At 58.5% G+C, this 12277-nt stretch overlaps 1 long non-coding RNA gene across 1 annotated transcript; it reads left to right on the forward strand.

Moving 5' to 3' along the window:
* The first annotated feature begins 1814 nt into the window (after nucleotides 1-1814).
* On the forward strand, nucleotides 1815-5314 carry LOC309856077. The gene is made up of 3 exons (XR_014307062.1): nucleotides 1815-1842; nucleotides 1997-2144; nucleotides 5187-5314. It is a non-coding gene; the product is annotated as an uncharacterized lncRNA (long non-coding RNA).
* Nucleotides 5315-12277: the final 6963 nt, after the last annotated feature.

Here is a 12277-nt window from a genome sequence, read left to right on the forward strand (position 1 = left end):
TCTCCCTCCCCCTCCCCTCCGCCCTCTCCTCCTGTCTTCCCCCTCTTCCCCCTCCTCTGACTCTGCTCCTCCTGCCTCCCTCCGTGGAGACCCAGTGCCCTGCCCTCAGCCCCCTCCTGGGCCCCCAGGCTCCCCTGCACAGCCCAGGACCCCACACAGACCCCATCAAATGGGGCTCTGGGCTCCCGAGCTCAGGGGGCCTTGACAGTGACCTCACCTGGGCTGCCTGTGGACCAGACCCTCCCTCCCTTCGGCCTCAACTGCCCGTCCTGCCTCAGGTGGGACCGCTCCCCCGGAACCTGTGCAGGGCAGGCCCCCCAGTGCACTGGCTTGGAGGTCGCTGCAAAGGCTGAGCTAAAGCAGGGACTGGCCTGCCTCACGGGGTGGGGGTGGGGGCGTGCAGTCCCAGGGGCTGTGACGTGGACAGGGGGGAGGAGGAGCAGGGGCACGCTGTGGACAAGGACACCCAGCCTCGCTGGCTCTGCGGCAGGAGGACGGGCCGTGAGCTGAGGGATGCGGGGCTCTGGGAGCTGGACAGGCCGGAGAGTCCAGGGCCCTTGGAGCTGGACAGGCCGGAGAGTCCTCAGGGACCTGCCCACACCCGGTTAGGCTCCACCACGGCACACTCGCAGCCTCCAGGGGTGGGGGTGTCCAGAACAAGCAAGTGCGGCCTGTGGAAACAGCTGACTCCCCTGCACCCCCCACCTCCGTCCACCAGGCCCTGCTCCTGGCCGCTTCCTCCAAGCAGTCCTCCAGGCTGCACTGAGGCCAGAAGCCCTAAGGCTTCATCCCTACAGGGTCTCAAGGTCTCGACCCCCTGACCCTCTGACGCCCCATGAGGGGGGTCTCGTCCTGCTGACCCCGTCACGCCCCATGGGGGGTCTCCTTGCGGACCTTCACACCCTGTTCGGGACAGAAGCTACTGCTGTCTCATGCCCACCTCTGGGAGCCGGCACAGGGTCCACACACTCGCCGCAGGCCTCCTGCGCCAGGGCAGTGAGCGTGACTGGGGGGAAGACCCACTTGTCCCCGATGTCACCTGTGACGGGAAGGGACACGGGTGTTTCCCGAGCCCAGGACCCTGCGTGGCCTTTCTAGACAATCCTCCTGTGGGGTCCTTCTGTGTAGCGGTTGGTTGGGTGTTTAAGGCAAGCCTTGGGGACAGTCCCCATGCTGGGCACCACCCCTGTCTCCCCAAAGCACACCCGCTCACTCCCGGTCGCACCCCTGTCCTCCCCAATGGCGAGCTCACAGCACATCCCTTGTCGCACAGACCTGCTGGGCTAGACGCCTGCTGTGTGCCCGGGGCCCTGGGCCTGCCCCCTCACTGGGCACCACCTCCTCCCGGTTCCTCCGAAACCTGCAGGGCTCAGGGCCTCACCCCTGCTACAGCCCAGCCCCGAGGCGTGACTCCTGGAGAGTCCCGTTGACGTTCCACGCACTGACACGCCGCACGGGTCCCCGTGACAGGGAAATCACGGGCAGAACCGGACGGGCTCAGGGTGTCCGGGGGGCAGGTTCTGGACAACCGTACATGGCGTCCTCCTCACACAGGGTCACCTCGAACACACTGACCAGGTACAGCTGCGGGTCCACATGGGCTGGCTCCTGCCCTGAACCCCACTGTGGCTGTCCCTGCACCTGGGTCCACCCCACTGTGGACGTAGCTTCATCTGGCTTCCTCCAAACCGCACTGTGGCTGTCCCTGCACCCAGGCCCCGTCCCCCTCGGAAATGGCCGTGGGAAGCCCTCATCTCTGTCCACGTCTCGGAAGGGATAAAGAACACGGGACCGGCCCCTTCTGCTCTCTGCCACGCAGGCCTCTGGGACCTCCGCTCTGAGGTGAACCCGTTTCTCTCTGCGTTTGCTCCTCAGGAAATCCTGACTTTCATTTTCCTTAAAATGTGCCTCGTTCAGGACGCGTTTGAACAAAGCGGCGGAGGGGCTCATGTGACTTGTCGGTTTGTTCTAACACATAATGTACCGCTTGTTCCAGGGGTACAAGCGGTGATTCATCGGGCTCACAGCATCCACAGCGCTCAGCACAGCGCACCCGCCCAGCGTCCACCCCCAGCGTCCACCCCGACCCTGCACCCGCCTCCAGCAGCCCTCAGTGTGTCTCCCGAGTTCAGGAGCCTCTCGTGGTATGTCTCCCGTTTCCCCCGCGAGCCTCTGCCTTGTTGCTCAGGTTCCTGGTATCTGTGACGTGACACGGTACGTGCGTGGCTGCGACTGACGAGGAAGACCCTCCGGTCCACCCGGTCCTGCAGACGGCAGGCGCCTGGGACTTCGGCTCACGGGTCCCAGGAATCCCGCCACACCTGAGCCTGCATCGTGGACCCAGCGTCCCAGTGTTCTCGGGCGGGACCCCGACCGCCCACCGTGCCGCAGGATGCAGCGTGGTCCCCCGTGGGCCCCAGGCTTCGCTCGCCACCGCCCGCAGGAGGGACGCAAAGACGAGAGACAGGGACAGGAGCCTCGGGCTCGGGGCCGCACAGAGTTGGCGCCTGGGCAGGAGGGAGCCCACCTGGCTTGGATGCGTGCGCAGGGGCTTGGAACTCTGAAGGGGCACAGGAGGGGGACCCCTGGGGGTCCTTTCGAAGGCAGAGCTGAGAACACCTCCGGGGCACGGTGCGGGTGCATGGTCACCCCTCCCCCACAAACACCCCCTCCCTCAGCACCTGGGCTTGTCAGGTCGGAGGCACAGTTTGAAGGCAGCTGAGTCCCTAGCATGACCCCATCACATCACCCACATCCCGTGACATCACCCTTGGCCCCATGACCCCTGCCCTGTAAAATCGCCCTCAGCGCTGTGACCCTCAGCCCCCAGCACTGGGACCCCCACCCTCTGACCTCGCCCTGGGACAGCACCCTTAGTCCTGCGACCCCCATCCTGTGACGTCTCCCCAGGACCCCACCCCGCGACATCCCCTTCACCCCGTGACCCTCTGTCCCCAGTGCCCGGACCCCGGCTGCTCTGGGATATAGACCGGCGTGCGGGTAAGGGAGCAGGTAACAGGTCTCGGGGTTAAAACGATCGTCGTGGACACAAGACTCGTCTGGGGCACCAGGTCCCCGGGGTCTTTCCTCTTCGGGGGCTTTTCCTGACCCCCACGCGTTTTCTACCCAGAACACGGGATGCAGGTCCAAGGGGCCCGACGTGGGAACGCTGTCAGCTACTTCTACGCTGTTCCAGGGAGTCCGCTCTTGTCCGAATTCCTCAGGTAGCAGCTTCCAAAGCTGTGTCCTGGGATGTCAGCCCCACAGCGCAGGGGCCGCATGCGCAGGGCCGCGGGGGTTCCCGGAATCTCCTTCCTGTGTGGCCTCCATCATGACCTTCCCACGCGGACGGACGCTGATGCCCTGTCCTCCCCCCACTGCTCTGGGGGGCCTGTCCCTCCCGAGTCCTCCTGTGACCTCCCCTTCCCTGGGGTGTGTCTTCTGTCTTCTCCCTCACTGCCGTCCAGGGCTCTGTCCTCTGTGTCGTCCCCTGCCGTCCCCTCCCCTCTGGAGTCTGTCCTCTCCCCTCCTCTGCAGGGCTCTGTCCTCTGTGTGGTCCCGTGTCGGCACCCCCATTTGTGCCCTCTGCCCCGTTCGCCGGGGGTCTGTCCTGTGTCTTGTCCCCCGAGCTCTGGAGTCTGTCCCCGTCCCTTTCCACACTCTCCGGGGTCTGTCCTCTCTGTGTCTTGTCCCCAGAGTCTGTCCCCGTCCCTTTCCGCACTCTCTGGGGTCTGTCCTCTCTGTGTCTTGTCCCCCAAGCTCTGGAGTCTGTCCCCCATCCCTTGTCTGCGTCTCGCTCTCTGGCTGCGGTCATGATCCCGGGGTCCTGGGATCGAGTCCCAGTCTGCAGCGCGGTCTGCGTCTCGCTCTCTGCTCCCCGCCTCTGCGCTTTCTCACTCGCTCCCTCTCTCAGATGGATAAACCAGCTTGAAAACAAACAAAGTTCATGCCCGTTTGAGGACGTAGGGGACAGTCTGTGCACACTTCCCAGAGTCTGCGGAGCAACGTTGTCACTGTCCTGGATGCCTGTCCAGGTCGTGTCACAGGCCCTGGGGGCTCTCCGCCCTCCTCGGTGCAGAGCCAGCCTCACCGGGCCCCAGGTGTCCCATCCAAGTCCCATGGGTGTGTGCGCCACACCGCATCCGTGCCGCATCTCCGTCTCCGCACTATGAGGACCACCGCCCCCGCGTCTGTCCCTCTCCGTGTCTCTCTCCGTCTCTCCGTCACACGCACACACTCATCCATGCTCACACAACTGCGGGAGCAGAGCGGGACCCCACACCCCATTCCCCCACTGCGGACTCCTGCTCCTGGGCAGAGATCGTCAGCCCCGGATGCGACCCCAGTCTGCAGGGCTCGGGGTGTCCCCCTGGGATCTCTCCGACACAACCTGTGATCCAGACGCAGAGCCCAGGGACTGTGACAGGGTGAGGGAATGGAAGGCTTTGGAGAAAAGCGATAAAAAGCCCCGTAGGGCAGAAAGTCCCCCAGCCTGCGCTCCTGGGAAACCACGGTGATCCATGGAATCCCCCGACCTCTGCGTTCCAGAAAGCGGCTTTATTCTAGGCTGAAAGAATGCTGGAGTTGGAGACCTGAGGACCTCAGACTATGACCTCACTAGGTCACGGGGTCTGCATAGAGCCCATTAGGCTGGGCCCTAATCCAGCAGGACCGGCTTCCCTATAAGGAAGGGGAATTTGAACACAGACCCCCACGCATCCAGGACAACGTCTTGTGAAGGTTGCTGTGAAGTTTTCAGAAGCCACACAACTTCCAGAAGCCGGGAGAGATGCCTAGAACTGATCCTTTGAAGAGGACCCAAAAAGCTGCCACCCCAAACTTCCCTTTGTGAAGGTTCCCCCTCTTCTGCCCTGGGCCAGGAGAAGGGCAGTGACCCTTATCACTGCAGAGGGACCACCAGCACTGAGAAGACACTGCACAGACGGACCTGACTAACATAACCTGTATCGGCCATTAGTTCCCTCACTGTGTCTCTAGTCACGTCCCCACAATTCATCTGTTCGTGAAGCCCAAACCCTCTTCTTCGTTAAAAGGAGGTGTAAACCCCTGAGTGTAACGACATCTTTGAGCCTCACTTCTCGTCTCTGGAGGCCTCTGCATGTCCGTATGCATACACAAGATGTTTTGTTTCCTTTTAATCTCTCATTTTTTACTTTAATTCACAGGCCTCACCGACAGAACATAAGAGGGTAGAAGAAAAACCTTTCCTCTCCAACACTTCCATAGAGCCTTCGGAGAGGGTGAAGCCCTGCGAAGCCGTGATGTGGGACTTCTGGCCCCCAGAACCCCCAGACAATAAAGACATTTCTGATGTGTAAGCCACGGGGTGTAGTCCTTTGTTCTGGATCCTCAGGGAAGTCACCCCAGCTTCCTGCCGTGAGCCGCTGTCCTCCTGAGACTCACATAAGACTCGTAAAGTCCCTGTCCCCTTGGACAATGCTGACAGGCCCCCGGCTCCCTCCTTTGCCTCATCAGTGGCCAGCTCAGCTGCCCGTCCCGACCGATCTGTGGGGATCCAGGGCTTGGTCGTCACGCAGAGCACCACCAGGCTTCTGGACTTGCGCTGGCTTCCGTCTGAGCCTGCAGATGACCGTCTTGGGGGACCCCCCGAGAGCTGGCCATGGACAAGGACAGAGGCTTCCTGGGCAGCGGTGGCCCAAGCCACCCTCTCATCACACCCAGTCCCCTGGGCCGTTGGGTCCTGACGCTGGAGAGGCCTGCAGACTGCTGGTCACCGTGTGCAGCCTCTCTCATCGATCCTGTGTGTGCTGAATGCATGTTCCCATTTCAGGTGAGTTTATAACATCGTGCATTCAGATATCCGAGAGCTCACGGCACTGCTCTTTGCCTGTGCGGAGGACCACAGGAGGACAGTGGGACGGCCACTCACCCGGATCACGACTCGGGCTCCGTCCGGCTGTGCTGTCATGCTTGCACGTGTGTGACGGTCAGAGCTTAATCAGCGCTGCGAACCATCGTCCCTACAAAGCTCGGTGGCCTCCAGCCCTGCCGTCCCACCACCTGCTCGTCCTCCCCGGCCAGCACTGCTGGTTGCCTGCCTTCTGCCTGGGGTGGCTCGTCTGCCCTAGGTGCATGTGCCTGTCGGTTCCCCATGGCTGCTCTACGAATTACCCCAAGCTGGGGCCCTCAAAATTCACTCCGGCACATGGTGGAGGCCAGAAGCATAACGTGAGGGTGTCCGCAGGGCTGGGTTCTTCTAGGAGCTGCAGGGGCGCGTCCATCCAGGACCCCTCCAGGTCTTTAGCCTGGGGATCCGGGGATCTGTCCCCCAGTGTGTACATGCTCCACGCATCTGACTTCATCACCCCGTGGGCTCTTCCTCTTCTGCCGCCTGCTCCGCATGTCTCTCGTGAAGGACCCGTCACTGGATTTAGGACCACTCTGATCCAGGACGGTCTCATCTCAGATCCTTCCCTGAATCACGTCTGCAGAGACCATTTTCCAGCTGAGATCCGAGCACAGCTTCCAGGGATGATGAGGGGTGCACGTCCTTGGTGGGGGAAGTGGGGGGAGAGTCACTATTAAACTCACTTCCACACCTAAAAGCCGTGTGGTTTGACTTTTACTTTTTGTAACTGGTAAACAGTTTTATGCTGCATGTAATCTTCTGGGACTTACTTTCCCCCTGGAATGTGACATTTGCAAGAGTCGCCCACGTTCTGAGGATGCTGCCGTGCTCTCAGTCTGAGTGGGTCCGTCGGAAGGGAACCCCGCCTTGCGAAAGCCTGCGGGTCTCCACTTCGTCGGAAGGGAACCCCGCCTTGCAAAATCCTGCGGGTCTCCACTTCGTCGGAAGGGAACCCCGTCTTGCGAAAGCCCTGTGGGTCTCCACGTCCCTGTTCTCCATTCTTCCCTTCCCTTTTCCTCTACTTTACCTTTTTGTTTTATAATTACTACACTTCCTTTCTAGGAGCAGTTTCAGGTTTACGGACACATGGAGCAGAAAATCCAGAGTTCCCATGACCTCTCCAACCACCACCCCCTTCCCAGTTCCCCTGATTATGAACATCTGGCTCTGGGCGGTGTGTTTGTGACCAGCGAGGAGCTACAGTGTTATTCATGGGACGGAGTCCAGTGCTGCGAGCGTCTGTGGGTTCAGACAGGTTGACAAGGTCCACACTCGGCCTGCCCAGGACCGTGCAGAGCAGGGTCACCATCCCAGGTCCCCTGGGCTCACCTGGCCCCATCTCTGCAGCTCGGGCCCTTTCTTGGTCTCCCTATGTCCACTTTGGGAAGCGGGTCATCTAGTTGGGACCATGCCCCTAACCCTAACCCTACGCCTCCCAGACTTGTGTCTTTCTATTCTCTTCGTATTTGAAATTATATTTTCATTCCTCATCACTCAGAGAATGTTAGAAGTTTTCTTTTCCTGGCAGTGAAACTGTTAGGCAACATGTTTTTATGCCTAAATCTTTGACTGAGCACGTCCGCATCTCCATGCTCATAGTTACCTTTGTTACAGCCGTGAAGCTCCGACGGTTACCCTTTTTCCTGAATTATATGACTCCTGGCAACTCACCCACACAGTAGGTGTTTAAATATCCCACACGCAATTTACAGCAGACAATAAAAATGCATCTGAGCCGCATCTTTTAATACGTTGAGCACAACTGCCCTTCCTCCCCACAGGTACTGAAGGTGACCGTGACTTATTGCCAGGAATAGAGAAGATTTAGGGGCACCTGGCGGGGTCCGTGCATGCAGCGTGCAACTCGATCTCGGCAATGTGAGCTCAGACCCCAGGTGGGGGGACAGATGTCTTAAATTAAGAAACACATTTTTTATTTTTTTTTTAAGATTTTATTTATTTATTTGACAGAGAGAAATCACAAGTAGACGGAAAGGCAGACAGAGAGAGAGGAGGAAGCAGGCCCCCTGCTGAGCAGAGAGCCCGACACGGGACTCGATCCCAGGACCCTGAGATCATGACCTGAGCCGAAGGCAGCGGCTTAACCCACTGAGCCACCCAGGCGCCCAGGAAACACATTTTTTAAAAACTTAAAAAAAAGATTCATGAGGTTCATTCTTAGTCTCCACGCTTCGGTATGCACAGAGACAGAGGTTTGGCCACAAACTGTCCGTCGGTTTCAATTCCTTCCTCATGATGGCCCAAGGATTACACAGAAGGGCTGGTCAATCCGGCAGTGGACTGTTGGAAACGCTTCTTTGGGTCATGTGGAAGGGAAATCACAGCACAGGCTCCCCAGGGTGCGTGGGTCACTCCTGACACGGTTTCCTCTCGCGGGGCCCGGGAAGCGGGCCAGAGGGGTTCTGCAGCGCGTAGCCATTGAGCAATGGCTGACCTGTGGCATCCACTCTTTGACTCGGAAATCCTTTTTTTAAAAATTTATTTTTATTTTTATTTTTAAGTAATTTCTATACCAAACGCAGGGTTCAAACCCGACCCCGAGATCAAGGTTCGCCCGCTCCACCAGCGGAGCCAGCCAGACGGCCCTGGAAATTCTAGTTTAACCCGATGGACAGCAAAGCCTCAGCAACGCCGGGGTACGGTCCTGCTCATTCCTCCTGGGCCTGTGTGGTATTCTATTTCAGGAAAAGCTCCCGCTCGTAGGATCTTCCGATCTCCGTGTCTGGGTCTTTCCGCTTACGCAGTATTGTTAGTGTGTCCGTCCCTCCCTCCCGGCCCCACCAACCAGCCCCGTCGGGTCCCGATCAGCTTTCACTGCAAGAGAAATGTGTGTTTGCGTCATTCTGACAATACCGAGAGAGCCAAGCTAAAGGGCGCCTCCCGGACCCAACCCCGCCGAGACCCAAACGACACGGAGGGACACCAACACCGGCTCCTTGAAAAACAAGACGCATCAAAATAATTCTGGAATGTGCAGGGATGTGCTACCGCCCGGAACGCGAGTTGTTCTCCTGGCTTCACGAGGGCGTCATTCACATGCGATAAAACGCGCACGGAAACCGTAGGTTGGGGTAAGTTCTGAAATGTGTGCGCACGCTGAGACTCTTACCAGGATCCAGATCAGGACGGACCTTTCCTCCCCGGGGTCCCTCCGGCCCCGCCCTCTCGCGCCAGCCGACAGCTCCACCTCTGCTTCCTGCCCACACACGTTCCCGCACGTCTTCTAAGGACGTATGCCTGCCTGTGTGTGTCCCACGCTTGGGCTTTCGGTGTTTGGGATACGTTGATGAGAAGATCATAAATAAACTTTAGTGATTTTGTCACAGTCAGACTTGAATCCAAGAGAGCGTGAGGTGGGGAACAGAGCCGACCACCAACAGGACCGTATTTACAGAAAAACTGGCAGACACTGTGTTCGGAGACACGGCATCAAGACTTACAGCTTCTGCGAGGACCAGCCGGACAGCGGGAGTGGCCTTTACGGCAGGTGTAAACCCAAGACGCTGTGCTCTGCAGAAGCCCGTCGGTCAGGATGGAGTCCCAGCACGTTCCCCATGAGGTCCACGGGCTGCCCGGCCCGTCCTGACTTTCAGGACCGAGACTCCTTCCTTCCTGCCACGTAAAGACGCAGGACTTCGCAGAGACACCGGGGATGCGCTGCCCTCACCAGCTCCCGCTGGGACACAGGGACTCTCGCTCGGCCTCACAGGAGCATAGACCTCTGTCCTGGGTCCCACCTAGGGCCACTTCATGATGCCCCATGCATGCCCCTGCTCCCCGTTTAACAGAAACATCTCCAGGCTGCGGACGGCAGCAAACTTCTTCTTAGGGCCTGAGTTGTGTCCCCTCCAGTCCACTCCTTCCAATCCTTACCCCAGACCCCAGGAAGTGATCATATGTGGACATGCGGTCTTTCAAGAGATAATTTAGTTTCAGTAGACAGTTGGGTAGCCATACCCCACACGACTGCTGTCCTTGGAAGGAGATGAGGACACAGACCCATGCAGAGGGACAACCACGTGAGGTCACAAGGAGAAGATGCGGTCTGCAGGCCCAGGAGCGAGGTCTCCAGAGGAACCTGCCTTGACCCCGCCTGGATCTCCGACTCCCAGCCTCAGCCCTGCCTGGATCTCCGACTCCCAGCCTCAGCCCCGCCTGGATCTCCGACTCCCAGCCTCCAGACTGGAAGAGGAACACCTCCATCTGCGCCCTTCAGTCTGGGGCGCCTTGATAAGGCAGCCCTAGATGAATAAGACATCGTGCATTTATGGGATCTCGTGGGTTTCATGTCCATAGGAAAAGGGGCTGCATAAGGGGTTTGCTCTAGAAATGGGCTCCCAGGCAGACTAATTTCAGGAGCACCCGTGGTTCACGGGTCCTGCACAGGGATTCCCTCCAAACCACTGTCCTCTCCTGCACCCTTGAGAGACGACTTGTGAGTCCCAGTCTGGAGACCTTCGGCCCCAGCTGCGTCCTCCGTACGTGGGATTGCAGATTTCTGGTCGACACAGAAGTTGGGTGTTCTGTGCCTGCTCCACGGGGGTGCCTTGGGCTGCCAGGCGTCTCGCAGGGAGGGACAGGGATCTGTGTCCTGCCCGCCTTTCGCCGGGGAGAGCAGCACACAATTCTGAGCCAACAGTCTAACTTTGATCTACGTATAAACACAGATGATCTCTGAATGACCATAAGAGGGACTGAATTTTGCAGGAAGACACCTACAATGGGATTCTAAGAAAGATCGTTCTCATTTTTATTCCGAATCTTACCGAGAATGTTTCAGCGTTTCGGAAAAACGTACCTTCAGTGGCAGAGTGGCTCAGCGTTTGAATTGAAAATAAACGCACCAGGACTGCTGTAACCATAGTGATTCAGATTTCAGATAGACACGCCTCACTTGAAAAATATTAAATTTAAAGGTTGAACCAAGGAGAATGTTATCCCTTTTCTTAAATTTGAATTTAAGCATCTGATTACTTTTACAGGTTTTGTGATGTTGAAGCCAAGCGCTGACATACTAAATTCCGTGTTGTTTCATTAAAACGTATTTCCCTTTCATTCCCCGTTACAGTGCAAGTACAGCTACATAACAGATACAGATTCAGTCACACGTGAGCTACACGTGCGGAAACCCCGTTCCCTCTGCCTCTGATTTCAGAACGTGAGGGGAGTGTCACAAAAACGTTTTTTGGAAGATTTTATTTATTTGAGAGAGAGACAGAGCACAGGCAGGTGGCGTGGCAGAGGGAGAAGCAGACGCCCCGCTGAGCTGGGAGCCTCAGGCAGGGCTCGATCCCAGGACGTGGAGATCCCGACCGGAACTGAAGACAGTTCCGTATGAGCCAGCCAGGTGCCCCTGCCAAACACTTGGCATAAAGGGGTGAGAATCTGTTGACAGACCCCCCAGGAAGCACTGCGTCTCTCCCGCTGCTAGAATAAAAACTGGGGACAATGGGACAGTAAACCGGGGACCCATGGGAAGCGCCAGGTATCGCTGACGGGACCACAAGCGGGATGGACCTTGAGAGCGGATGCTGAGTGAGAGAAGAGATGGGCACGGCCTAGGTCCTATGACTCCCTGTGCACGACAGGTCCAGATCAGGGAAATGTAGAGAGACTGGGGACATGAGTGGTCCTGGGCTGGGGGAAGGAGGTGAGGGTTTCCTTCCGGGACGATGACATTGACGGGGCTGACAATGGTCCAGCTTCACGACTGCACGGACCGCCACGGAGTTGTCCCGTGGACGGATCGTGTGGTCGAGAATGGATCTCCGTCAGGCTGCTTGAAGGAACAGGATCTGGTAGGTGCAGAGCCACGGCCTGAGGGGATTCTATGAGTCTAGGGACTCTGGCTCTGTGAGTTTGGCTTGGCTGGCACCTTGGCCCGGAGGTTGTGGAGACCCTCTGCTGGGACCCCCGCAGGAAGGGTTTCCCCGGAAGGACTACGATGGTCAGGAGGACGCAGAATGAACGGGCCGTCCCCTGTGCGAGTGATGCCTGGAGCCGCAGGGCCCCTGTGGGGACTGCGAGGAGCCCGTGCCCGCTGGCTGCAGAAGGCAGAGGAGAGATGCAGGCAAAGACCTCCAGCCTTCGGTACCGTTGTCCGGAGGCCACGTTAGCAGCTCAGCCTCCACACCGGGCTATGTCCGTACAGCCACGGAAGTCCCGTCTTCTGTCACGGGCAGCCCCGAAGGAAGCCCCATGTGACCTGGGAAGATGTCTAAGCCTGAAATAGGACAGTTAGCGTTCAGCCCAACACGGCAGCTGCCCCTTGACAACACAAGTGTTCGTTACGGTGCTGCAGAACCGCGCTGGGCCCCGGTACCCGCTTCACGTGCTCGGGTCCTCCTGGCCGACGAGGGGCACCTA

Source organism: Mustela nivalis, assembly GCF_964662115.1.
Source record: "Mustela nivalis genome assembly, chromosome: X".
Taxonomy (NCBI): Eukaryota; Metazoa; Chordata; class Mammalia; order Carnivora; family Mustelidae; genus Mustela; species Mustela nivalis.